The sequence below is a fragment of the Vicugna pacos genome, chromosome 19, assembly GCF_048564905.1.
Source record: "Vicugna pacos chromosome 19, VicPac4, whole genome shotgun sequence".
Classification (NCBI taxonomy): Eukaryota; Metazoa; Chordata; class Mammalia; order Artiodactyla; family Camelidae; genus Vicugna; species Vicugna pacos.
The window spans coordinates 37,977,961-38,002,558 of record NC_133005.1 but is presented as its reverse complement, the minus strand read 5'-3'; the positions used below and the strand labels follow the sequence as shown (position 1 = coordinate 38,002,558).

At 49.0% G+C, this 24,598-nt stretch overlaps 1 protein-coding gene and 1 long non-coding RNA gene across 11 annotated transcripts in view; one reads left to right on the top strand and one right to left on the bottom strand.

Annotated features, from left to right (window-relative positions):
- NFATC2 (nuclear factor of activated T cells 2) overlaps positions 1-24,598 on the top strand; it is a 147,064-nt gene that overhangs the window by 45,206 nt on the left and 77,260 nt on the right. The gene's annotated exons all lie outside the window — the stretch shown is intronic.
- Positions 19,140-22,361, bottom strand: LOC140687317 (uncharacterized). The gene is made up of 3 exons (XR_012061520.1): positions 22,129-22,361; positions 21,895-21,959; positions 19,140-19,881 (listed from the first exon to the last, which is right to left on the bottom strand). It is a non-coding gene; the product is annotated as an uncharacterized lncRNA (long non-coding RNA).

Genomic DNA, 24,598 nt, shown 5'->3' with positions numbered 1-24,598 from the left:
AACAAGGACAGTCAGACCTCCTGGGCTCAGTGTCCCCAAGGGGCAAATTGGACAGAATGTCACTTACCTTATAGGATTTCTGTAGGAGATGTGTAAGATGGTACAAAGTACAGGCTGCTCTCGTTTCTTTAATAACTTAATTTGGGAGAAGGAAATGCATTCACATGATGCAGAATTTGAAAGGTACAAGGGAGGCAAAGGACAAGACCCGGCTTCTTTCTCATACCTGGGTGGCCACCTGTTCTCCCTGAGGCCCCAGTGTCACTAGTTTCTTGAGTGTCCTTCAAGAGGGAATTTGTGTCTGCCCTTGTGGTTGGATGCATTCGTATTGCCATCAGCTGCAGCATAGTAGTTTATAAAGGATTTGGCAGAATGCCCCACGCGTTATTAAAACTCCCAATAAATGATCAAGGCATTTGCTACTATTGAGCTTAAAAAGGCATCACATTTTGATTTTCCAAATAGGAAGTAAAGCTGAGTTAATCTTCGTGGCACCATTTGTTTACTCAAATAGACCTCTTGTGAAACTTAGATTTCTGTTAAGGGACTCCCATCTTCCTAATTTGACATTTATTATAACACTGTAAATATTGGCCTAATGAATACAGTTTTTGAAAGCTGTCTCAGATAAATGTTTGTTAAGCCTTGGCTTTACCTGACACCCCACCCCACCCCACCCCTGGCTTAGTGATGTAAAATAAACCATCAGCATACGCTGGTTGTATCCCATGGCTAGGCCTGTATCCTTTCTTTCTCCACTAGAAAACGATACATTGAAATTAAAAGCAATGGATGGTAGCAGCGAGGGCAGGATGCCATGGTTACAAAAGAAGCAAGCAAAGTGTTGCATGGGATCAAGTGGTTTTCCACTTATCTCTTATTTATTCAACAAATATTGATTGAGCTCCCACCATATGCCACTGTGTGTGGTGCTCCCGACTCAGTTTGCTCTGCGGACCAGCAGCACAGACCTCCCCTGAGGCTTGTTCAAAATGCAGACTCTCAGGCTCTGCTGCAGCCTGTGGAGGAATCTGCCTTTTACAGGATCCCCTGGTGATGGGTCTCCACGCTGGAGGCTGAGGCACATTCTAGCACAGGGTTGTTAAACTATGCCATCCAAGTCCGGCCCGCCACTTGCCTTTCTAAATAAAGTTTTATTAGAATGTGGCCGCGCTCACTTATTTGCTTATCATCAGTGGCTGCTTTTGTGCTGCAATGGCAGTGTTGAGTCCTTGCGACAGGGATTGTATGGCCTGCAAAGCCTAAAATAGTTACTGTCTTGTCCTTTACGGGAAAAGTTTGCTGACTTAGTGAACAGAGCAAAATCCCATGTTCTCACGGAGCTGGTGTTCTGGTGGAGGGAGACGTGCAGCAAACGAATCAATCTACACTCTGTCAGGTGGTTAAAAAAAAAAAGCAGTAAGGAGAAAAATAAGGCTTGGTGAGGGGACGGAAGGTGATTGTTAGGTGGTGAGGATGCTATTTAGGGAAAAACTTTCTGAAGAGATGACATTTAACCAGAATTTTGAGTGCAGTGAGAGAGTAAGCTGTGTCTTGAGAAAAAGTGTAGGAGAGGGAACGGCTAGTGCAAAGGTCCTTTCTTGGTGTCCACTGTGGCCATCAAATCAGAGGTGGGGTCTGATTAGAAGTTAAATATTGACAGTGAACTTGATTTTGTGTGTGTGTGTGTGACCTTTGCTGTGGCATTTCAGTATCTTTTGTATGACTACGGAATGTAGACAAAGGTCCCCAACTCGCAGCCCAGGGAAGTCTTCTGTGTTTCATTGAGTACAGTTGCACAGGCTGTGCACTGCCTATTATGAGGGCATCACTCATATTTGCATATTTATCAAGATAGTGTTCTGACACGTCTTCTAAGGGTGCAGAGGAAGAGGTGTCTTTTCCTAATTTGTACAAAAGTGCCAGGCAACTTAGCCGTGGCCCTGGTGGTATAATTCTTAGAAAAAATCTGAGTGTAAATGTCTTTCGTCTCTGAACTGGTTGCTCAGCTCAGTTACATTACCTGGCCCTTTAAGGTATTTGCATTTAACTCTTGATAGCAAGAGACATTTCCACTAGTCTAAGGCTGCCTTGCTCCATTATTTTCTTTCTTGCACGTGGGGTTTTCATTGCTTTCTCCTTTCTCCCTCTAACCAACCAGACTGGCTGGGACAGTGGAGGGAGCCTTGCTGGCTTCCACCTCTACCTGCATCTGGCTGTGCAACTCCCGCCCACACCCTTCTTCTCTCTGAGTTGTGGAAGCCTCTGCTCCAAAACGAGGGGGTGTTGCTCTGGAACCTCCCTCCCACCTCTAAACTTACACGATTCTGTGACTCAGATTAATAAATATCACCTGAATAGAAGTGCCTACCTTTACTTCTGTTCCCTTTGAGGTGGGAGTTCCAGCTTCTCTTCACCTTGGCCTGCCTTAACTTGCATCGTTTCCTACCTCCAGAGTTGACTCATTCACAGACTTGAAGCTGATTTTTTTTTTTTTAGAGTTTGGGGATGATTGAACTAGAAGGAGACTTAGAAATCAACTGGCTGAATGGTTGGTGTGTCAGAGTCACATGTCATTTTACTGAGGGCTTCAGCTACCATTTTACTGAGGGCTTCAGTTACCATTTTACTGAGGGCCAGACTTTCTGCTAAGCTAATGTCTCACTCAGTCTCACACTGAGTACTTGAGTTAGGTGCATTTGCCAGATGGAGGCTCAGAGAGGTGGTGTGAGTTATAAAGATTACACAGTGACTGAATTGGCAGAGCCACCACTCAGACTGTTAAAAGCAGAGGTTAGGTATGTATTATTTATCAAACATGTACAGTATGCCAGACATTATCTAAGCACCAGCTTGCGTTACCCATAGTTACTCTATGAATTTGGTCATGTTATTTTATAATGAGAAAACTGAGTCCCAGAGAAATGTGTGACTTGCCCAGGGCAAGGCTTATGCAGGTAGTGAGTGGAGCCATTTCAGATTTCTGATCTCTTTCTCTTTCTCATGCATTTCTCTCTGCTTTGTGAGCTTTTACATGCATCCTGTTTAGCTGTTGGCATCGGTCACAGGTCTTTGTATCTGTGCCAGGGAGGGGGTTGCTGATACTCTGGTGGCCCCTGGCTCGACCGTGTCTTACCACCTTCCCTCTGCTCCCTGGGACTGAGTCGTCACTGTCGCTTGTCTGGGTGACAGCTACAGCTTCCTAACTGTAGGTTTCTTTGTCTCCACTTGAGCCCCTGATCCAGTCTGCTCCCCACACAGTAGCCAGAAGGATCTGTTTCATATAAGAATGGGTCCTTGTTCTGAATCGTTCTGTGTCTCCCCTCTCACTCAGTACACACAGACTCCTTACCATGGACTGCAAGGCCCTGTGTCACCTGGTCCCCGCCTGCCTCTTTGCTCTTCCTCACTCACTCCCCTTTCACCCTACTGGCCTCTTGCTATTCTTCAAACTCTCCAGGCAGGCTCCTGCCTCAGGGCCTTTGCACTTGCTCTTCACTTCCCCAGTTATTTCACACAGCTCTCATCTCTGCTTCACTCAGGTCTCACTTTTAATTGTCACCACAAAGAAGCTTTCCCTAATTCCTCTGTCAAAAAAGCTACCCCTTCTCTGCCATCCCCTGCCTCTCTACTTGTTTTTTCATAGCCTGGTGTATCCCTGCTTCCTCCCCTCCATCCCTCCCTCTCTCCCACTTATCCGCCCACCCACCCGCTCTCCATCATTGCTCCATTGCAGCCCCAGGCACAGTGCCCATCACATAAAGGCTCTTAGTCTGTGCATGAACAACAGCCGAGTGAGCGTCACTGCTGCTCCTCGGAGGATTTGTGAGCCCCGGTTTGCCTCGGCCGCTTGGACGAGCGATGCCCGGGGAGTTGGGGTGATGGATTTGCTGACACAGGCGGCCCCTCAGTGGCTTTCCTGTGCTAACGGAAACGGAGGAAGGAAGTGACAACAATTAAGAAGGACCAATTCAGAGCTCTGGGACATGCCCATGCTTCCGTGGGCCCTCGGCTCTTTGCCCAGCGTGACTCTGGCTCCCGAGGCAAACAGAAGTCGTGACTTGATGGAATGGGCACAAGTTAGTTTTATAACGATTAAGAAGAAGGGGAAAAAAAAACCCCCTTCTTTTTCACTTTCCTTTTTTTAATCAAGAAGTATGCCGTGGGTGTTTCCTTGTGGTTTTTAGTCAAAGAGAGGATTGTTGTCAAGCCCCGAGTTCCCCGGGGGGCCACAGCTTCGCGTGTGTCTAACTTTAACTTTGAACTGCTGCTTTTAGGGCTGGGTTAGGATTGGGGGTCTTGGGGTCCGTCTCTGAACAAGGCAGCAGGCTTGTTTATTGTGCTGCAAGGGCCCTGTCCGCACAGGCCGCCTCCCAGGGCTGCCGCCGGCTCCTTCCCGGCCCGGCGCGGGGTGGGGGCCGGCCGAGGGGGCGGGAGGAGCTCCCCGAGCTGGGTGCCCAGTGGGTGCCGGCTCCCGGGGGGCGCCCCGGCGGGGACCCCGGTGCGGCTGGGAGGACAGAGGGGTTCTGTCCGCAGCCAGGCGCCCCGGCCCAGGGCCGCCGTGCAGACGTGGGGCCACATCCGGTTCAGTGTCCCTGCAGCGCTGCCAGCGTGGATCTCGGGAGCCCGTGCTCCTGCTCTGGCACATTCTTTTTGTGTGTGTTTATGTTTTGGCTGATTGGTTATTTTTCTTGCCAGGGGAGCAGAAGCATTGACTCCGTGACTTTGGCCCCAGGGTCAGTGCCGAGGTCAGGCAGGCATGTTGCTGGCCTCTCCTCGGGCAGGGGCGCCACCCTGGCAAGTTCACGGCCAGGTGACAGGTGGGACTTTGGGAAGCTGGGACTTGCTGGGGACCTGGGAGTAAGTCCTGCCTTGTGGTCAGCCCCACATCCCCTCTCCGGGCCAGGTTGGGAGTGGCCTTTCCCAGCAGGAGGCTGTTCATCACCTCTTGCACCGTCTGCTGACCCCGAGCTGAGCTGCTGAGAGCAGAGCGCACCATGGATGCAGTGCCCCTGGATGGCACCCTATCATCTGCCCCAGAACCTTGCAGGGGTATCTAGGAAATTAGGTTGGCCAGCAGCCTTCATCCAGTCAGCAAATATTTACCAAGTGTCAGCTGTGCACCTTGGATGGAGAGAAAAATAAGGCAGTTCCTGCCTTCAGGGAGCCCTCAGTCCACTGGGAGAAGCCGAGAGGGGAAAAATTGAGGTCCTAAGAGAGGCAGTTTAACAAAGACGTTAGTATCAGGGGGAAGAGAGCCAGATGGTCTGGATTTGAGTCCAACTCTGCCACTGGCTGTGTGACATTGGGCAAGTTACTTAACCTCTCTGTGGCTAAATAGTGAGGTGATGATGGTACTCAAAAAAAGAGATGACGACTGTAAAGCACTGAGCAGAGGGTCTGGTAGAACGAATCCAGTAAATGCGTTTTTTTTTTTTTTAAACTGAGTTAATGGCTGAAGTAGACAAGGGATGTAACAGCAGGAGAGGGAGTTGAGGGTCTGGGCTGAACTGCTCACTCTGCCTCAGGGAATCTGGAGCAGCTTCTTGGAGGAGGTGACAGTCAAGTGGGGTGCTGAGAGACGTAAAGAAAGAATGATCCAGGCTTCAGGAATAGCCTGGTAAGTCGTGCAGAGGTGACAGCACACTGCCTAAGAGCCCAAGGCCTGAGTCTGTCCGCAGATTGCTTTAGCAGCTCAGGATTTCAATCAACAGGCGACACTAGTCACCAACATTTACAAATTAGGAGATTTCTCATAAAAAGTTGGATTTCTGGCTGAGGTTAATAATCAGAGGAGCTGGGGATATGGCACCTGCTTCCTGCCTGGTAATGGTGGTCAGGAGCTGGGGGGCCGCCCTCCCTTTAGCCCAGAGCTGGGCTCCCAGGTCCCCCCAGTTGTAATCCGGCCCCGTTTGCTCATTCAAGTCCCTTACCTTGTTCCTCTGGGCACCTTATTGGTGACCCTGGACAGGGATTTGTTACCTGTTTTGGGAAATGCTTGGAAAAATATACCCAGAGCTCACTGACTTTAAAGTCTAAGCATTTACTCAAAGTTTTATTTTTTTCCGATATTGAAGTGAGACTTTTAATCATCAAGTTGACCTTCTCTTCTCACATTACTGTCCTTTGTTTAAGTAGAAGCAGGAAGGGGTCTGTTCTGATGCACAAGATTTTTTCATAGGGAAAAAGGAGGGATGGCTGATGCCTGAGTGAAGTCCCTCTTCAGGTGACACACTTGGGTGTGGACCTGGCCAGCATGGTTGATTTGAGCTCCTTACACCTGGGAGTGGGGACGGATGCGTTTAGTTGTTGGCCTCAAGCTCGGAAAGTAAAAGAATTGAACTCCACGGATTTGTATCAGGGAGCTGGTTTGCTTCCCCCAGTCCCTCAGTTTCCATGCTTGCTAAAAACCAGTGCTGCCAAATTTATTTGCCTTCTGCTCGTCAGCAGAGGAAATCCCAGCTCCGAACTGGACGAGGCTGAACCCCACGCGGGATACATACACCGTACATACTGACACAGCACTGAGCTTCTTCTCAGGCATTTAAGATGGAATGTGTGTCCCCTCTCCCCATGGAAATTATGGAGAAGTCGCTTTCTCTTTGAGCTGAATCTTACAGTAATGCTGGCGTCTCTGTGAGGAAGGAGGCCTTGGGGCGAGCTGGGATTCTGGCCCCGCAGAGTTGGGTGGGGTCTTACTTTGCCCATCTGGGGGTCAGTGCCTGTCGTGGTGGCCATGTGTCCAAGTGCGGATGAGTCACAGGTGCGGGCGTGCCCATCTGCAGTCACGTTTGGTACAGTGAGTGGCCATCATCTCTGTCACCATCCTTCTCAGTTAACACAGGACTTTGGAGCTTGGGCGGCCACCCAGGCCTCGCTAATCCTGCAGGAGTTAGGGTGAGTGTTTCCTTCTTACAACAAACTTCATTTCCCTTTCCTTCCAAAAGTCCTTCTTGGCAAACTGTGGCTTCTCAGCCTCTCACCTCCCTGCCACGGGAGGTGAGAATCTCTCCCTTGCTGTGAGATGACCCGGTGGGGGCTTCACTGCTGGCAGCCAAGTTCCAGCCCCTCACACCTCCCAGGTCCCATGTCTCGGGACTCGGATGGAGCCGTGCTCAACCCTTGGCTGGGTAGGTTGCCGACTGAACAAACAAAGATCTGGAAATAGTAGCAAAGGAAAGGGCTGTGGGGCATGAAATAACAAACCTTTTAGGAGTGAAGTGTAAGCGAGTCACTGATGGGCGCTGCATTTCCACTTGAGAGTAAAAGGACGATTTTTAAACAAAGAGGAAATAGGAGGAGCAGGTGTAACAGAAAAGCCATGCACTGGGGAAGCCTCTGGACGTGCGTTTGGTTTCCAGTTGTGCCCCTTCTGAGCTGGGCGCCTTAGGCAGCTCACTTAGCCTCTCTGAGCTAACGCCTGCAGGCACAGTGCCTGATGTGGGGCTTGGCATGGGCGGCAGCATGGGCCCCGCCCCTCTTCTCTGTTCGAAGGAGGACTAATGAACCAATTAATGATGACCCTGAGCTGCCTGAGAGAAAGGTTTGAAGTTAATGACGGCGATGCTGCTGGTGATGACGGTGACTGACATTCGCTGAGCACTTACTATGGGCCAGTTGCTGTTCTAAGCTCCTTACATGTATTGTATCATGTAATCCTCACCGCAGTGACGGCTTCTGGGTGGGTGTCTGTTATTACCCACCTCATGCAGTTGGGGGCCAGTGTTCTGTAGCCCTGACGAATCTTAGATCGGAGGTGGAGATGGGTCAGAGCCACCATGTCCCGGGCCAGACTTCTTGCTTGGTGTTTCTAGCCATCCTGGTGGGAGAGCATCCTGCCCGGGAACCTGGTGCTGATGAGGGGGCTGTATGTGGACCCAGCTGCCCTCGATGCCCCGGACTCTGTCCCTGCCACCGTGTGCACCCTGGCCTCTCAGAAGATCAGCACAGTGGGGTCTTCCTAGGGCTCTGGGCCAGGTTGCTGCCTCTGCAGAGCTGCCTCCGATGGAGGAGCTGCCTCGCATTCATGGTCTGGTGAGTGAGAACCACATAATGGGAGGCTCTCTCACCCTGAGAGGATGGGAGGTTCACTGTGTCCATCGGGGGCATTCACCCCGTGAGTGGAAAGGTGGGCAGAGTTGCCTGTAAGACCAAATCTATTTCTCCAGTATATCATTGATTTCACATCATGCAGATTTCACATCATGCAGACGTGACATGATGCCACCAAAACTCACAACAGCCCCTTGAAAGCCCAGTGAAGATGCTGGATACTGTTTATTGAGCACTGATTACGTGCTGGCACTCAGAGTTGCACATGTGACAACTCGTCTCCTCCTCGTGACTCTATGAAATACACAGGTGCTGTTTCCCTGTTTGACACGTACAAGCGTTTTTGGAGGGTCTGAGGGACTTGCCCAAGGTCCCCAGCCAGTGAGTTCAGCAGCTGGGACTTGAGTTTGGGTCTGCCAGCTCCCAAGACCCGGGCCTACACTGCTGGGTTCAACTGCTTTGAATTCTCTTCTGGTTTCCCGATGGCAAGACCAAGACTCAAGGCCTGGGTGACTCTGCAAATGCCACCTGATTGACCAGAGGCCCAGGCTTGCGGGCTCAGCGTCCTGTCCCCTTGCAGATGCTGGCCCCAAGCTGTGGTCGCCAGCGCTGATGCTGCGGTTCCGTGCAGACACGGACATGGGGGTGACCGGGGAACACAGGGTGACATGAAAGGAACACACTTGGCCTTGACAGGGGCCCAGTCCCGGCACTCACTGGAGGCAGTTGAAAGGAAAACTGCAGATAAGGAGATGCTTTATCACGCCTCTTGACAGGCTGTGCTTCCTCCCTTCTGCTGCGCGAGCCTTAAACCTCTTCCAAGTCCCTGGCACGGAGCCTCGGCCGCCTCCCGCTCCCACCGCGGGCTCCAGTGGGGGAGGCCGTGTGCGGTGGAAGTGGGCCTGGGGCGGGTGGGTGCCAGCCCTTTGAAACCCTCCGAGGGGGCCCACACCGCCCTTATCTTGGCCTGTTGGTGTTTCTGGGCCGGAAAAGGGAAGCACAAAGAGGAAAGGCTTTCTCCGGTGGCTTTTGTATTTGGTTCACATTAAATGAGGCCGGGCCGGGTTTTTGTTGTTTGTTTTCCCACTTTTCAGCGCAAGGGTGATGGATGATTCTTGGTGTTGCTGGCGCCCGGTACTCGGGGGTGGCACGCCACACGCCAGGCCACACTCACGCACGCTCATGCCTGGCGGCGGTGCAGAGTCTCCTCTGTGGCTCTTGGACCAGTCCGGGGTCCTGCCCGGTCTGAGCAGGGTCCTCTGGCCCCCAGGTGAGCCCCACGGAGCTCCGCTGAGAGCCCGGCGGTGCCAGGGTGTGAAGGGCTGTGAATTCATTCACTCCGGGGCCCTGGCAGCCGGTGGCCTTGTCTAGACAGGAAGATGTGTGTGATTGGATTGAAAGACCAGGCTCTAGCTCCTGCTGGGGTGGGAGAGAGCCTGCAGCATCAGGGCCACGGATACGGCCCAAGAGGAGCCCGGGCTGGTGAATGAATGCAGGGGCGTTCGTGGCACTGCCAGGGGGCGCAGGGCACAGGAGGAGGGGCAGGGAGGTGAGGGTAGGCAGAGAGAGAGGGGGCCAGACCATAGTGAGATCCTTCCACCTTTCATGGAGAGAGAGGCTGGGGGCAGGTGTGCGTGTGCCCTCTCAGTGGGAGAGGAGAAGGTGAGAAATGGACAGACAGATACAGGGCAGCTATGCACGTAAACAGATGTGTGTGGAGACCCATGTGTACCCAGGGGTATGCCCCAGCCCAGTTTTACTGGCTTGTTGGAGCCAAGTGTTCACTTTTTTCCGGAATTCTACTACATTTTCTTACCTTCTGTGCCCCTGAGGTTTTTAACATCCACTGTCTCCATCCATCGGAAATCATCTGTGATGGTCTGCCATTGTCCATCTCATCCCACATCTGGTGACATCACGTTGGTAGGCTGAAATCAGCCGCGGTGGGAGTATTTACACCACAGAAATCGGCAAACAGTATAAACTGAGCTTTTCGCATGGAGAGCTGGGTGTTAGACACTTAGCCCACGCTGGGTGCCCTGCAGATGCTCGCACAGAACGAGGAAGACAGGCAGTCAGGCGGCTGCCTGAAGAAGGACCACTTCTGGTTTTGGGAAAATGCATCCAATTTTTATACATGGTTGCTTTTCTTTTTTCCAGCCTCTTCTCTGCACGCAGGACCCCTCTCCTAGCTCGGGGGCAGGGCAGCGGTGCTTTATCTTCTTGTAGAGCTTCTTGGCTCCTTGAGCAGAAGGTTTGCTGAGCCTCTCCTGTGTCTGGGTACTGACGCAGGTGGTTTCTTAACCAGTCCCTTGATGGTCGCCTGGCTCCCCAACCCTGGTTGTGCTTCTCCCTAGCGCCGCCTAAATGTGCTTTGTGCCTCAGTCAGTGTTCTGCAAACTTGGGTTCCCTGAGGTTCCCTGGTAAATGAATTCGGTTGTACTTAAGCAGCATTTGAAAAAATATTTGCAATTATTTTCTTGTTTTGTTTGTGTATTTATGTGCATCTTTGATTGCCAATTGGTAATCCTGGTCTCCTATTTGTGGCAGTGACATAAAGTTTGTTTATTTATTCTTTTAAAAATTAATTATGGAAAATTTCAAACATACATAAAATTAGAATGTTACAGTGAGCCCCCTATATACCCATCTCTCAACAGCTGTCAACATTTTGCCAGCATTGTCCATCGAAGGCTTTTGAAGAGGGTTATTGTATATCCAAATACATCTAGTAGCTTTAACTCAAGGGCTTACTGATTTTTTTTTTACTTTAAAAAAATTGAGCTATAGTTGCTATACAATTTTATATAAGTTACAGGTGTACAACATAGTGATTCACAATTTTTAAAGTTTGTACTCCATTTTTAGTTGGTATAAAATATTGGCTCTCTTCTCTGTGATGTACAATATATCCTTGTAGCTTATACATGATAGTTTGTATAGATATTTATGGTATACATATAGTATATGTTGTATAAATATTTGTATAGCTATATAGTGTATAAAAATAAAATAAAGTTCATTTTAAAATAAATTTCTATAAGTAAAAATATGAGTTACATTTTAAAGGGGAAAATTCAGTGTCTAATGGTAAAAGCTGAGGAATGTGACTAGAGAGTGATTAAGGTTTGAGGACACTGTGTGGCCCCTTGTGGGGGTGCTGTCTCCTCTTTTGGAGGCAGTAGGAGCAGAATGTCATACAGTGGTCAAGGGAATGGGCCTTGGTGCTAGATATGCCTGGTTGGAACCCTGACTTCTCCCTTCCTGGCTGTGTGACTTTGAATAAATTGCCTAATCTCTCTGTGCCTCAGTTCCCTCTTGTAGACAATAACAGTACCAACCTCACAAGGTTGCCAGGAGGACTGAATGAGTTGACAGATCTTGGTACTTAGAACAGTGCCCAATATTTAGCAAGCTCTCAATACATTATTAGCTGCTACTGTTGTTGTTATTATTATGATTAATTATAGCATCCCCCGTTATACAGATTTTCCCTAGCGTGGCCTTTTTGTGAATAGACAGTGCTCAACAAATATTTGTTGACTTGACTTGAATTTAAAATTTTTAGAAAGCTGCCAGGCTTGGCACCTTTCAACCAGGAAAAAGCAATTCGGAGACCAGACAGAAAGTAAGCAGCAATTTTATTTCTAGCGAGCACCATCGTCACCCCTGCATGTGTCAGCCAGCCTTTCTAGATGCTCACTCCGATTGTGCTCAAGAGGGTGAGCAGTCTTGCAGACTGACTTGGGTGTTGCTAACCCGAGATGCTTCTGAGCAGTTGGATTTTTTGACTCTTTGTATGTGAGTTTCTTTCATATTCACCTTTGGTACTGGCTCTTCAGAGAAATCATTTTTTGTGAAACCTTTTGTAAGGCAAGCTTGTGCACCAATATGTCTGCTCTTTGAACCTCGAGTTTTGTTTAGTTTTGTTTTTTTTTAACTGAGGTTCACCTAAGCACGGTCATTTTATTCCCATTGAGATGCAGTGGAGGGGAACATGAAGGCATGGAGGAAACAATATTAATGGTGATAGGATGAAAGTCTTTCAATTAGGCTTAGGGTTAGTTGCATCTAAAAGAAACCCACAGTAATTGTTTCCTAAACACTCAAAATTTTATTTTCTTATGCAGAAAGTCTAGAAATGGGTCATCCACAGTACTATGAAATCATTAGGAATCCAGGCTCCTCCTGTCTTCCTGTTCCACTCAAGGTCACCTCATGGCCCAAAATAATTGCTAGAGCTGCTGCCATCACATCCATATTCCAACCAGTGTAATTCCAAGGAAGAAAGAAGATAAGGCAAAAGGGCCCACTCCTCAGCTAGGTTAGCTTCCTCTGGGGAATGTTTCTTTAAGTCCTCCCCACACTTTTACTTACATCTCTTTGGCTTAAACCTAGTAATGTGGCCACATTTGTCTGCAAAGGGAGTTGGGAAGTGTGGACTCTCAGCTGGACTTACTTGTTGCCACCCAAGATAATGGGGCCCCTGTTACTAAGGAAGGGAAAATGGATAATGGATAGAGAGCAAGGGGTCTCTGCCAGGACAGATGACCTTGAAGAAAGATATGGAAACACTGTTTTTATAATACAATTTTGAAGTTTTGAGGGATGTGGTCCTTCATTTACAATCTGGTTTTCCATAGCCTGTGGTCTAGAGAGATGACTGTTAAACTTGTAGACATAATAAACCTTTGGGAGAGGTCCATGAAGGATGCCACCTGATGGGAGGGCAGGAAAGGTCTCCTATGATGCATGGTCCCTGGGGACCTCTAAGAGTCTCTTTTGAGAGCCTGTCTATACTCATGAGTCAAAACCTGCAGCTTCTCTCCTGCTAGTCCTGTCTGTCTATTCAGTGCTGAGTTTCCAGCACCTAGAACTCATAAGCACTTTATCTCTAGTCAGTAAAAGAATAAGTGAACCTGAGCCTTGGTTTCCTTACCTATAAAATCCAGATGACACTCTGGTCCTTCTAGCCTTCAAAATAGAGCATGAAGGTGCAGGGGCCAGGGGCCTTGAAAGTCAGTGCTCACAAGGCTGGGCAAAGTGTGACTATTGTTACTTTTTTAATAAGTTGTTTTTCTTATAGCAAAGGTTATATATGCTCATGGTAGAATGTCTAGACGCTACAGATTACTTACTCATTACTTATTTATTGGGTACCTACTATGTGCCAGGCTCTGAGTCCAAATGAAGGAGAAAAATGAGGTGTTCATTTCAATGAGGAAACAGACATTGAACAAATTAAACCATAAAAAGGGTCATTTCAGATTGTGATGATGTGTTTTTAAGGGAAAAAGTGAGTAATAGGAGAGAATGTCTGGGGAGGTGGTTTATTTTATATTGGGGTCATCAGGGGATTCCTCTCCAGGCATGGGTTTCTTTAAGTTGCTATTTGAATGACAGTAAGGAATCAGGCAGATGAGAATCAGGGAAAGAGCATTCCTGATAGAGGAACAGCACGTGCAAAGGCCCTGAGGCAGGGGAGCTTAGGTGTTTGTGGCTCCCTGTAGTGGACCAAGGAAGGAGCAATAGAAGATAAAGCTGGAGAGAGAAGAAGGAACTGGATGATATAGGACCTTGCAGGGCATGGAACTTGAACTTAGTTCTTTATGCACCAGGAAGCCATGGGTGGATTTTAAGTAGAGGGATGATGTGATGTGATTTGCTTTTAAAAAGGTACCTCTGGCTGCTTGTAGAAAATGTATTTGGGATGGTGGTATGGGGAGAGGGCAAGAGAAAAGCAAGGAGATTATCAAGGGGGTGGGTGCAGAGGGCTGGGCACGAGATGATTGTGGGATCTGGAGAAGGTGAAAGAGAAGGTGAGAAATTGAAGGGGTAGAGAGGCCCTTTGAAGATCCTGCCAGTAGCAGTTTCTGATGGACAGGGAGTAGGATTCCAAACCGGATTTTCTGCAGGAAAAGCCCCTTCTCCACAAGTGTCGGTGTAATTGAAGAATGGTTCTCAGCGGGGTGATATTGTCCATCAGGGGACATTTGACAATTTCAGAGACATCGTTGGTCGTCACATCTGGGTTTGGCAGTGGGGAGCAGGCAACTGGTGTCTAGTGGGTGGAGGCCAGAGATGCTAGTAAACATCCTACAGGAACAAATGGCCCAACCACAGAGGATGATCTGGCCCCCAAATCAAGCTGGGTCATCAGTGCTGAGGCTGAGAAATCCCGGTGTGTTAGTTTGTTTTTTACGCCACATCTTAAATAAATGGGGGGATAATGATAATCCCAGATGTCACCATCCATCCAGAGAGTTACCCGATTCTTCACCAAAATGACATGTGAGAATTGTTCTGAGAACAGCTTTCGGCTTAGCATCTCTTTGCTGAGAGGCCCTCAGCTGAATGAACGAATAAACGAATGAGTGAATGAGCGCAGAGCTGCCTCCCTGAAGAGGTGAGTCAGATCGGATTGGCCCACATGCTTCCATCATGTTATGAAAGCCAGGCCCCGTGTGGCTCCACATAAGAACGGGCTCCTTGTTCCTGCGTGATGCGATTTGTTGATCTGCCAAAGGGGCCCCGCCTCTCCCAGGTCACCGACAGAGGCCCGTCTCCGCGCCGTCTCGCCGTGTGCACGGTACAAGAGTTCTGCAGAGCCCTCCAAAAACCGACCCTTTGAAACGAAAGAAATTGGATCTTAAAATCCCAAAATAGAGTGCGGAAAGGTACACATCACGTCTGCCTTCTCCTTTTTTCCCCTTTGTGGCAAAAGTGACTCAGAATTCTTGGTCTGGATCCAGAGAGACCTGCCTGGCCTTTGGGGTAGGGGCGGGGGGTGTCATTTGATGGGGTATAACTCACCTTTTTAATGTCTTGACGGGCTCAGCTGACTCTTTTGCAATTCACAAGTCCTGCCTTTTCCCACCCCGCAATCTCGGGGTTCTTTTTCAACTTTTGGCCCAAGTTGAAAGAGGAGGGGCCAGGGCTTATGCCGCGCCCAGAGGGCTCTGTCTTTGGTGAAACATATATGTGAGGCTGAGCTGCAGTTTTGGTGGGACGTTTTATCAAAGTGTTCAGAGGGGCTGCTGCTGGAGCCAGCTGCGGGATTCTTGTCCCAGCGTCCTTGGGGTGTTCACACACTGCCGTGTTGGGTACCACCGCTCAGGGTCAGAAAAGTGCACGAGGTTTTCATGAGCTGCCTTCAGTCCTCAATGGCCCCCTCTGGGGGGCTCAGTTTCCTCCCTCCTCCCTGCTTCTGCCAGAACCCAGGTCCCTTACCGACAGCAGACACTTTGTTCCTCAATATCAGGTTGGTGTCCTGAGCGAGGGACTCCTGGAGGAATGTTTCTGAAGCACGCTCTCCGTTGTTGTCTGGTCTTTGGGTGAACACACAGGTAGCAGAGGGCATTGCCTGTGCCGCACTTTTCCTCACCATCTCCACGAGGCTGCCAAGTCACTGCACTTTTGACTCAGTCTCTCCCTGTGTCTATCTCTAAGTGCTCCCTGGAGAAGAGATTGTACGCTTCATTTTTCCAGCCCAAGCTTGTCTCCTCTTTGACTTCCAATGGAATTGGCCTGGTATAATATGTCTCTTTCATGGTGAGACACATTCCTACAGGCTGGCTCAAGTGGTAGTGAATTTAGGCCTACTCCAAACATGGGGATTCTCTTCTAGACATGAATAAGCCTCCTTTCTCAGGGTCACTGGAGGATGAATCACTTGGCAGTATGTTGAGCCACATAGGAACCTGAGAATTAATCTGTTCATTTATTTACGCAGTAAATATTTATTGAGCATCTGCTGTAGGCCAGGTACTGTTCAAGGGGCTAGGACACAGTGATGAATAAGCTTTCATTGCAGTGGAGGGACAGACAGTAAGCAATAAGCAAATGAGTAAGATGCGTTTATCATGATTAGGAGGGAAATCAGTAGGAATGGTGTAATGACAGTGGGGGTGGGGGAGTGGTTCTGCTTTAGCCAGGCTGCTCAAAGAAGGCCCTGAATTTAGGCTGAGACCTAAAGAATCAGGAAGTTGCCAGCCATGGGAAGACCGGGGGGGAAGAGTGCTGCAGGCTGAGGGAGCACCCATGCAAAGGTCCTGAGGTAGATCTAGATTCAACCTGTCTAAAGGAGCAGCAAAGAGGCCCATGTGGCTGGACCAGAGATGGGGAGATGAAGTTGTGACAGGGGCAAGGGCCAGATCATGCAAGGTTTTGTAGACTGTGATGAGGCATTTGGATTTTATTCCAAATGCACCTGAGGGTCATTCCGTTTTAGAGCTGAAAGATAACCTTCAAGATGATTTCTTCCAAGAACTGAAACTAGAAGGAGGAATTGAATTACCCAAAGTCACCCAGCCATCGGTGAAGGAATGTTAGTAGAAGTTAACATTTACTGAATGCTTGCAACATGCTTTGTGTGTAACTCACCTGATCATCCCAGCAACCCAGTGGGCTGTGCGTTGCCCTTAGTCCCATTTACAGACGAAGAAACTGAGGCCCGGAGAGGTAAAGTTCTCCCATAACAGAGGACGTGCCCGTACCAGGAGGTAATCCAGGTGGTCTGACTTCTCCGGGGTTCGTACGCTCAAAGTTACATTGGTTCTGTCCAAGGAGGAGCACAGAGAGAAGATGTGAGAAGTACTTGTTTGGCTTCTTAAAACAACAGAAAAATAAAACTCCTTCCAAATTTCGACTCCAAGAAGGCTTGCATATTTCAGTCCAGGACTTCCAGACTCATCTCCTATGTGACTCAGTCGCTCCTTGGCCTGGAGAGATAGTTGGTCGGGACAGGGATGCTGGTGGGAAGCCCTGGCTGAGCTGACATGCCTGGCAAGTGGACGAGAAGCCAGGGGCTTAGAGTGGAGAGGAGTGAGTGGGACCCGAGAAGGGAAAATTGGTGTCTCCGGGAGGGAGGAGGCAAAGTGATCCAGTTTCTTTGTTCAAAGACTCCTGGGGGCGGGGCTGTGGGGGAAGGGGAATGGGGTTCAGCCCTGGATGCTAAGGCCCATGAGGCTAATGTGCCTTGCCTCTGATCTCTCCACACTGTTTTCTATGGCTTCCTCGGGGTTTCAAATGTGGACATGGTAATTGGAAACAAATTTAGCATGTTTCAGACCATCCAGCCTCTCTCTGCAGTCAGTGTGCTTGCTGTGCGGTAGATGCTCCTGTTTTTAATTTCCAGTGATGTGAGAAATATAGAATGACTTGATTCTTAATTTAGAATACCAAAAGAGACTGACTTGGTTTGTTTTTGAGCCTGTGCAAAATGTCTAATTCTCTTTTTAGGGCTCACCTTGTGATTTTTAAATGTGGCCCTATCGAAGCAGGGAGGAGGGGCAAGCTAGGGGTAGAGAGTTAAGAGGTACAAACTACTAGGTATAAGATAAATAAGCTACAAGGATATACTGTACAGCACTGGGAATATAACCAGCATTTCATAATAACTAGAAATGGACTGTAACCTTTAAAAATTGTGGATCACCTGAAACTTACAGCATAGCGTCCATCAACTGTACCTCAATTAAAATAAAATAAAATGACATAACATAAAATGTGGCCCTATCATAGAGGTATCTGGTCAAAGAGATCTCAAGATGTATCTGGCCAGTGGGATTCCCCACTCAGGTGAGAAAGCAGACGTGGGGCTCCTGTTTCATCACACCTGGGAGATGCTGTCATCTGTTTTTGGAACAGGGTACCAGTTGTCCAGCCTGCCCAGCCGTGCCCACGCTGAGCGGGACACAGTGGTTGCTGCAGGGCCGGGAAGGTAATTGCCTCAGCTGGAGAAGCCAGTGTGGGCGGCATAACAGCCCTTTGTCATGGAGAAGAGAAAGGTCTGGAAGGATCAAAGCCACTCAGACCCCCGCTGGGGGGCTCACCTCCCTCCTGGTGTCGCTCACATGTGGAGCACCTGCATGATATTTGAGGCACTGCAAATGCCTCGGTGAGCAAGGCAGAGAAGTTGCTGATGCTCTGGAGGGGGAGGCAGAGAACAAATCAAGTAAATACCACGTGATGTCAGGCAATGGCAAATGGCTGTTGCAACAGAGAGCGGGGTGAGTGGATGAAGAGTGAAATGAGGGTGGGCTGCTGTAGTGGGGTGAGCGGTTGGGGAAGGCCTCTCTGCTGAGGGGTCATGTGGGGGGAGGCTTGATCGAAGAGAGGGACGAGCCCTGGGGACAGAGAGGAGGAGCGCTCCGAGCAGAGGGAACATTACCTGCCAAGACCCTGCGGAGTGTGCCTGGCATCTGCCTGGCTCGGTTGAGGACCACCAGGCCAGTGTGGCTGCAGTGGAGGCGGGGGGAGGGTGGCTGGAGACGGAGGAGAGGGGTCGGGTCAGATAGGATCTTGTGAGTCATGTTAGACATTGGCTTTTTGATCCGAATAAGATGTTTAAGATGTTTGCTCTTGGGGAGGGCTGAGCAGGGGAGTGGTGAGACCTCATGCACAGCTTTAAAGATCGTTCTAGCTGCTGTTGGGGGGAGGCTCCGTGGAGCGGGGTCGGGGAGAGGTGGCCAAGAAGGAGAGCAGGGAGACCAGGAAGGAGTCCACTGCAGTGGCCCAGGGACAAGTGATGGTGGCCCAGACCCTCATGGCGGTCACAGGGCCGGTGGGAAGCAGTCAGGTTCTCGCTGGATTTCCAACCCTGAGCCAACACTCACGGCTCTGCTGGGTGTGGTGTGCGGTGTGTGCCTCTCCTGGAGTGGGCCCTGTGCCCTGGACTCGAGGGGAGCCTGCTGGCGCCTCTGCCTGCCTCTCCCTTTGCTGAAGGCCTCCACCTTGGACTCTGGCTCTTGAGGTTTCTGTAGAGGGGTACTGGGTCTTCCCTTACAGCCTGGGATGGGACGGTGCATGTGTATTTGGACCTTCATTGCTGTGGTTTTTCTTCCTTGTGGCCTTTAGAAGGAATGTCACGGTTCACAAAGGGAAAAGCAGAGGGGGTCATTTTCTTTGAATGATTGCTTTGGCTATATTTTTTATGTTATACAATTCATTTGTGTTGAACTGTAATCCACATATTAGGTTCAGGGGAGCTACAACCATGGGGTCCTGGGAGTACGGAGCTTCTTCCTGGGAATGATCAAAATCCAGTGGACATTTTACAATGAGGCCTGATTTCTTTTCCACTTTTATTTTGAATAGACACACCCTTGTACACATACACACATACGCACACCCCTCTTCCTCACCCTGGAACACAAATAGATGTATTTGTTCCCAAGGTTATGGTATATTTTGGAGATTATTCTCTATCAGTATGTAAAAAGCTTCCCTAGAATGCCCCATATGGTTGCCCAGGTTGTGCACTGCACAACTCCAGGGGTTGCCATTCCTAGTAACTGTTGTGCTGGTCCCAAGCATACTCATTCTTTTCTTTTTTATGACAGCATTACTGTCCGTCATATACCACTGCTGATTTAACCAGTACTCTTTTGATGGACCTTTAGGTTGTTTCCAACCTTTTGCTATTTTAAAGAATGCTGCATTGAATAACCTTGTCATCAGTGTTTTTCTGCACATCTGCCAGGACACCCATAGGATAACCCACTCACTAGTAATGGAATTACTACAAAAGGAGTGTACATTGTAATTCTGAAAGGCAACTCCAAAATTGTCTACTACAGATTTGGGCACACCCCTCTTTCTGCAGACTCAGCTCTGAGGTTTTCATATTTCTGCCAGGGCAGGTTTTACTTGGGTGGCACCCTTGTTCTGTCTTTTCATCAGTCCCTCGTGGAGCAGATGGTGGAAGTAATCCTCCTGCTTTCAAACCTGGGTTCAGATCCCTGCACTGCCTCTTGCTTGTTTGGGAGCCTTGCATCTCTGAGCCTCAGTTTCCTCTTCTGTAGAAGGTTGGTTGAATTGTTCATGGAACTGTAAGAGGATGAAAAGGGGAGAGACATGCAACAATTAATCAGGCAAGTTAATTATATGTTGCAATTATGAGAAATACAACAAGGAAGACTCTTACTGGGATGCCCCGCCTTGTCCGGGAGCCAGGAAAGACTTCCTTGGGAAATAATATTTGAGCCACATTCTGCAGTATGACTAAAAATTAACTAGGACAAAGGTAGGGGGTGAGGTGAGGAGGGGGATTGTTCCTGAAAGAGCAGACACAGGGAAGACCATGGTAAGGGGGTGGGGGCATGATCTGGGGTAGGGCCAGATCGCACCTTGCATTGCAGCCCATGGGAGCTGGGAGTGACTAACGGCCAGCTGAAGTTGGTGAAAGGTTATTCTGGCCATAGAGTGGGAAATGATGGGTGAGGACTGGAGGGGATACAGGGAAAGTCTTTAGGAAGAGAAACAGTGGTAGTTTGGACTAGGGTGGAAGTGATGGACAGGGAAAGGGTGGTGGATTCAAGTGCACTTTAGGAAACCAAATTGATGGGACTTTGAGATGGCTCCAATATGGCGATGAGACAGAGGGAGCTGTCATGAATTAGGATTTTTCATGAAGTTACTAATAGGTGCTCATTAGATGGATAGCAATGCTTGTTGGCATCACTGAGATGAGAGTAAAATCATGGACTAGTCTCCCTGGTGTGTGTGTGTGTGTGAGAGAGAGAGAGAGAGAGAGAGATGGGAGCAGGTTTGGAGTAGCAGCTGTGTTCTGCAATTTTTGCCTCCAAAAACAAAGGTAGAAGTTGAAATCCACATGTATTTGAAAAACGTTCTCCCCATGTGCTGTGTGGCAATTGGTAATTACAATAAAACGTCCCCATGGACTTTTCCCTTTCTTTCAGAATGTAATCTTTGAGGATGATACCAATTTCCTAATATTCCAAATTCAACAAAAAAATGCTACTTAACATTGTTAAAGTTTGATTTTAATAAAATTCAAAACAGTTTCTTTGGCCAGTTGCCATTCTGAAAATCAATCCCACATTTCAGATCTGATGGCAGCCTCGTCCATCTGAGAGTATTTAAAAAGCTCTGAGCGTAGTTGGTAGAAAAATCGCTTTCAAGGAAGTGTCATTTACGAGTTCTCACTGCGGCATTTATAATAGAGGGACATTTAAACAACCTAAATGCCCAACTGTAGGGGTTAAAACTGCGGGTCCTTCCATACATTGAAAATGGGGGAGGAGTGAGGAGGAGAGGGTAAAATTTAAGGCAGCACTCGCTCTTGGGCACCCAGTTTGCATTTGCACAGCCCTGAGAGCCGGTGCCTCCTTAAGTAACATGCCCGGCACCCTCACTTGCTTTGTGCCAGTCTAAGCCCGGGGAGATTCTGTGACATCATTTGAGATTGTCCCATTAAACAACATTTAATGACAAGGGGAAATAGTCACACTACCTTGTTAAGTGGAGACAATATCCAAGATAGAATCTCAAATGTTTCTCTGTGTGCCTAGAAGAGTCTGGAAGGAAGTACACTAATGTGCTTACTTATTTTGAGGGAGTATTTTCTTTATAATTTATACATTTTTATATTGTCTGTTTTTCTGCCATGGATGAACCCTTATTACTTTTATAAAAAAAATGAAGAGGAAGCAAGTATCCACACGCACTGATGCGCTTTCTCTGTGCATTTGGACAGTTAAATTGCCGCTAAGAGTGGGGAGAACTGGGACTTGGGTGTAGGTGTGATGAGCATTATCTGAATCTGTGGGTCTCTGAGATGTGGAAACCATGGTCACCTCTGGGTTCCTTTTACTGAGCTGGTGGGATGGACCTGCTTAATAGACGTGGTCCAGGATCTGGGAGAGTCGGGAATCAGCTTTGACCCGAGGAAGCCTGGGGTTCCACTCTGGGGCTTTTGAGCTGCAGGGTCCTGAGCAAGTCACTTAACCCTGCTGAGCCTCAGCTTTCTCATGCAAAAAAGGAACCCCCCTGCTTCCCCTCCACTGCTGTGCAGATTCAGTCAGCTTCAGAGCTTCCTACCTGTGCGTCAGACCCTCCCGATGCGCACCAGAAACTCCTCTTCTTCCCGGAACCTGGTAGACTGCCTGGAAATTACAAGAAGCAAAAAACTTTTGCTCTCACTTCGGATGCAGGAAGTGGAGCCTCTTCTGCTTTGGAGGCTGGCTGACCTTGAGCTTCTTAGTTGCAAAGTGTGGGCGCAGGAGTCTGCTCTGGGAGGCAACCCTGCTTGCCATGCCCCTGAGATGGTCTTACCTTTGGAGAAGCCTGGAAAGAGGCTTCACGACCGAGGTCTCCTGAAACTGGGGACAAAAGGGCATTTGGGACCTCGAGGGCAGATCCTGCTGTCCCAAGACACCACGTTGCGTTTGCAATGACCCAAGTCACTCAGTTTTTGCAGAAGCAAGTAAATAGCCATGTGCTCTTCTTCTTAGACCTCCGAGACCTGGCACGGCTCCTCCAGAATGAACTGACCCAGGCACCTCCTACTGCCTTCTGGGGAAGGAAAGGGTGGATATCGGAGGGAGGCGTTCTTCTCAATCACGATGCTGTGGTTTCTCCCCACCCCCGCCGCCCCACCCCCACCCCGGGTCGGGGTCAGTGGAGGGGTGGCGTTTAGCTGCCCGCGCCCATGGAGAAGACAGAATGAGGGCCTGGGTTTCATGGCACGTGAGGATGTTTAAGGTTGTTTTTCACCTTGTGAGTCTTTCATGCTCACTCTGAGCTTCTCCGTTCGGATCTGTCATGTCACCTCTGCATCTGGATGTGCATCACCCTCTGATGACAAGGAGAATTCTTTCATGGGTACCCAGTGGGTGCTGGGCTTTGGGGCCCTACAAAGGTCATCTTATTTAGCCTGCGAAAGAGCCCTGGGCAGTGGGAGGTGATGTCCCTGTTTGGAATGGAAGAGCAGAGAGGTGGAGTCACAGCGCCAGAGTCCCACAGCTGCTCGTAAGAAGCAGAGCCTGGATTGAAAGTCCATTGTATCAGCTAGTCCAGCTCAACCTGGGGCTGCTCTGGGACTTGAGGGGGCCTGCTTAAAGACACGGGTCCTCTCTTAAGGGGCAACAGTCTTTGTTTTGGTTGCTGCTGTCGTTCTCTCTCCCTCTCCAGCCTCAGTTCCCTCATCTATAAAATGGGCCCATCCTACCTAGAGGTTTGTAATGCATTGGGGCACAGGGCTGGGCCTGGGGCAGTGTGCACTTAACTACTGCACTGCTGTTGATGGTGACCACTGATTCCACATGTTTACTGATCATACTGAACAAAACACAAGAGCTTCCTGCTACCATGGACTTCATGTTTGGCTGAGAAAGATACTAAGCAAATGAACAATTGACAAGAAAATTTCAGATGATAAAGAAGTCACTATTCCCGTGACGTGCTCGTGAGTGCTTAATATCCACTTCTCCAAAAAAAGAAGTCCTGACTTACAGCATTTGCCAGTTTTTGTGGTGTAAATATTCCCACTGTGGCTGATTTCAGGGTACCAAAGTGATGTCAAGTGTCTCTTAAAATTCCTGAAAATTTAGCCATCTGGCTCTTGTAAGGCTGAAAGGGCTGGCTCCAGTACTGAGTATATGTAAATAATGTGGTTTGGGAAAGACCTGAAGATCTAAGAGCTAAATGCAGCGGTGGAAGGGTGTGCCAGGCAGAGAAGATGGCTGTGCAAAGGCCCTGAGGTCAGAGAGAGAGAGCTTGGTTTGCTCAGGGAACAGAGGATGGCTGGGTTGGCAGGAGCCTAGTGGGATGGAGGGATAGAAAGGCAGAGCCTGGGCTGTTGGATGCCTCCTAGACCATAGCTTTTAAGTTTGGATTTTATTCTCCAGGCACAGGAAGTCTTTGGAGGGTTGTAAGTAGAGCAACAGTCGGGGTCTATTAGCATTTTTTAAAAAAAGATCATTGGGCTGGTCTGTTAAAGAGCAGCAAGAGGTCAGTTGGGGGCAATCGTGGTCACTCCAAGGAGAGGCAGTGGTGGCTTGGACTAGTGTGCCATCATGGGAGGTGACAGGTGGCTGGGTGCAGGGAGAGCCTTGGGGATGTGACAGATTTAACCCGTAGGTGTTCCCTCGCTGTTCACCCTGAGCACATGCAGCCTGCAACTTCTGCTCTTCTAACCTGGGGAGGCGGATGAACCTCAGACCATCAGGGTCACTATCTGTCCTACCTACCCTCCTCCTTGGTACTCACGATACTGTGTTACCACTTCCTGGTGTATCCAGGAGGGAAGATGAGGAAATCTACTTATCTTGGATCCAAATGCAAAGCAAGAACAACAAAAACAAAATCTCTTCTCAACGCTGCCCTTCTCCCTGTGATTTTTGTCCTGGGGAGAACAGTGCCTGGTCTTTGATTTGCATAGGAGGAGAACGATAAGAGACTCTAACTGCATTTCCACCTTTGCCCGAGGGTGCTTCTCGGGTGTGTATCAGACGCATATGTAAATGTTGTGGGTATCAGCCTGGCAGGTTATGAAGAAGATTGCTATCTGTCTCTGCTCCGCCCTTAGCTTGTCTCTTGGTAGAGAGTTTAGCAGGCATGAGAGAACGCCACCTTTCTGGACTCGCGTTGTCCAATAGAACTTTTCTCAATAATGGAAATGTCCTTTATCTGTGCTGTCCATTACGGTAGCCACTAGCCCTTTGTGGTTGCTGAGCACTTGAAATGCGGGGCTCGTGTGATGGGGAAACTGAATTAATCTTATTTTTGTGTTACTTGTTGTATT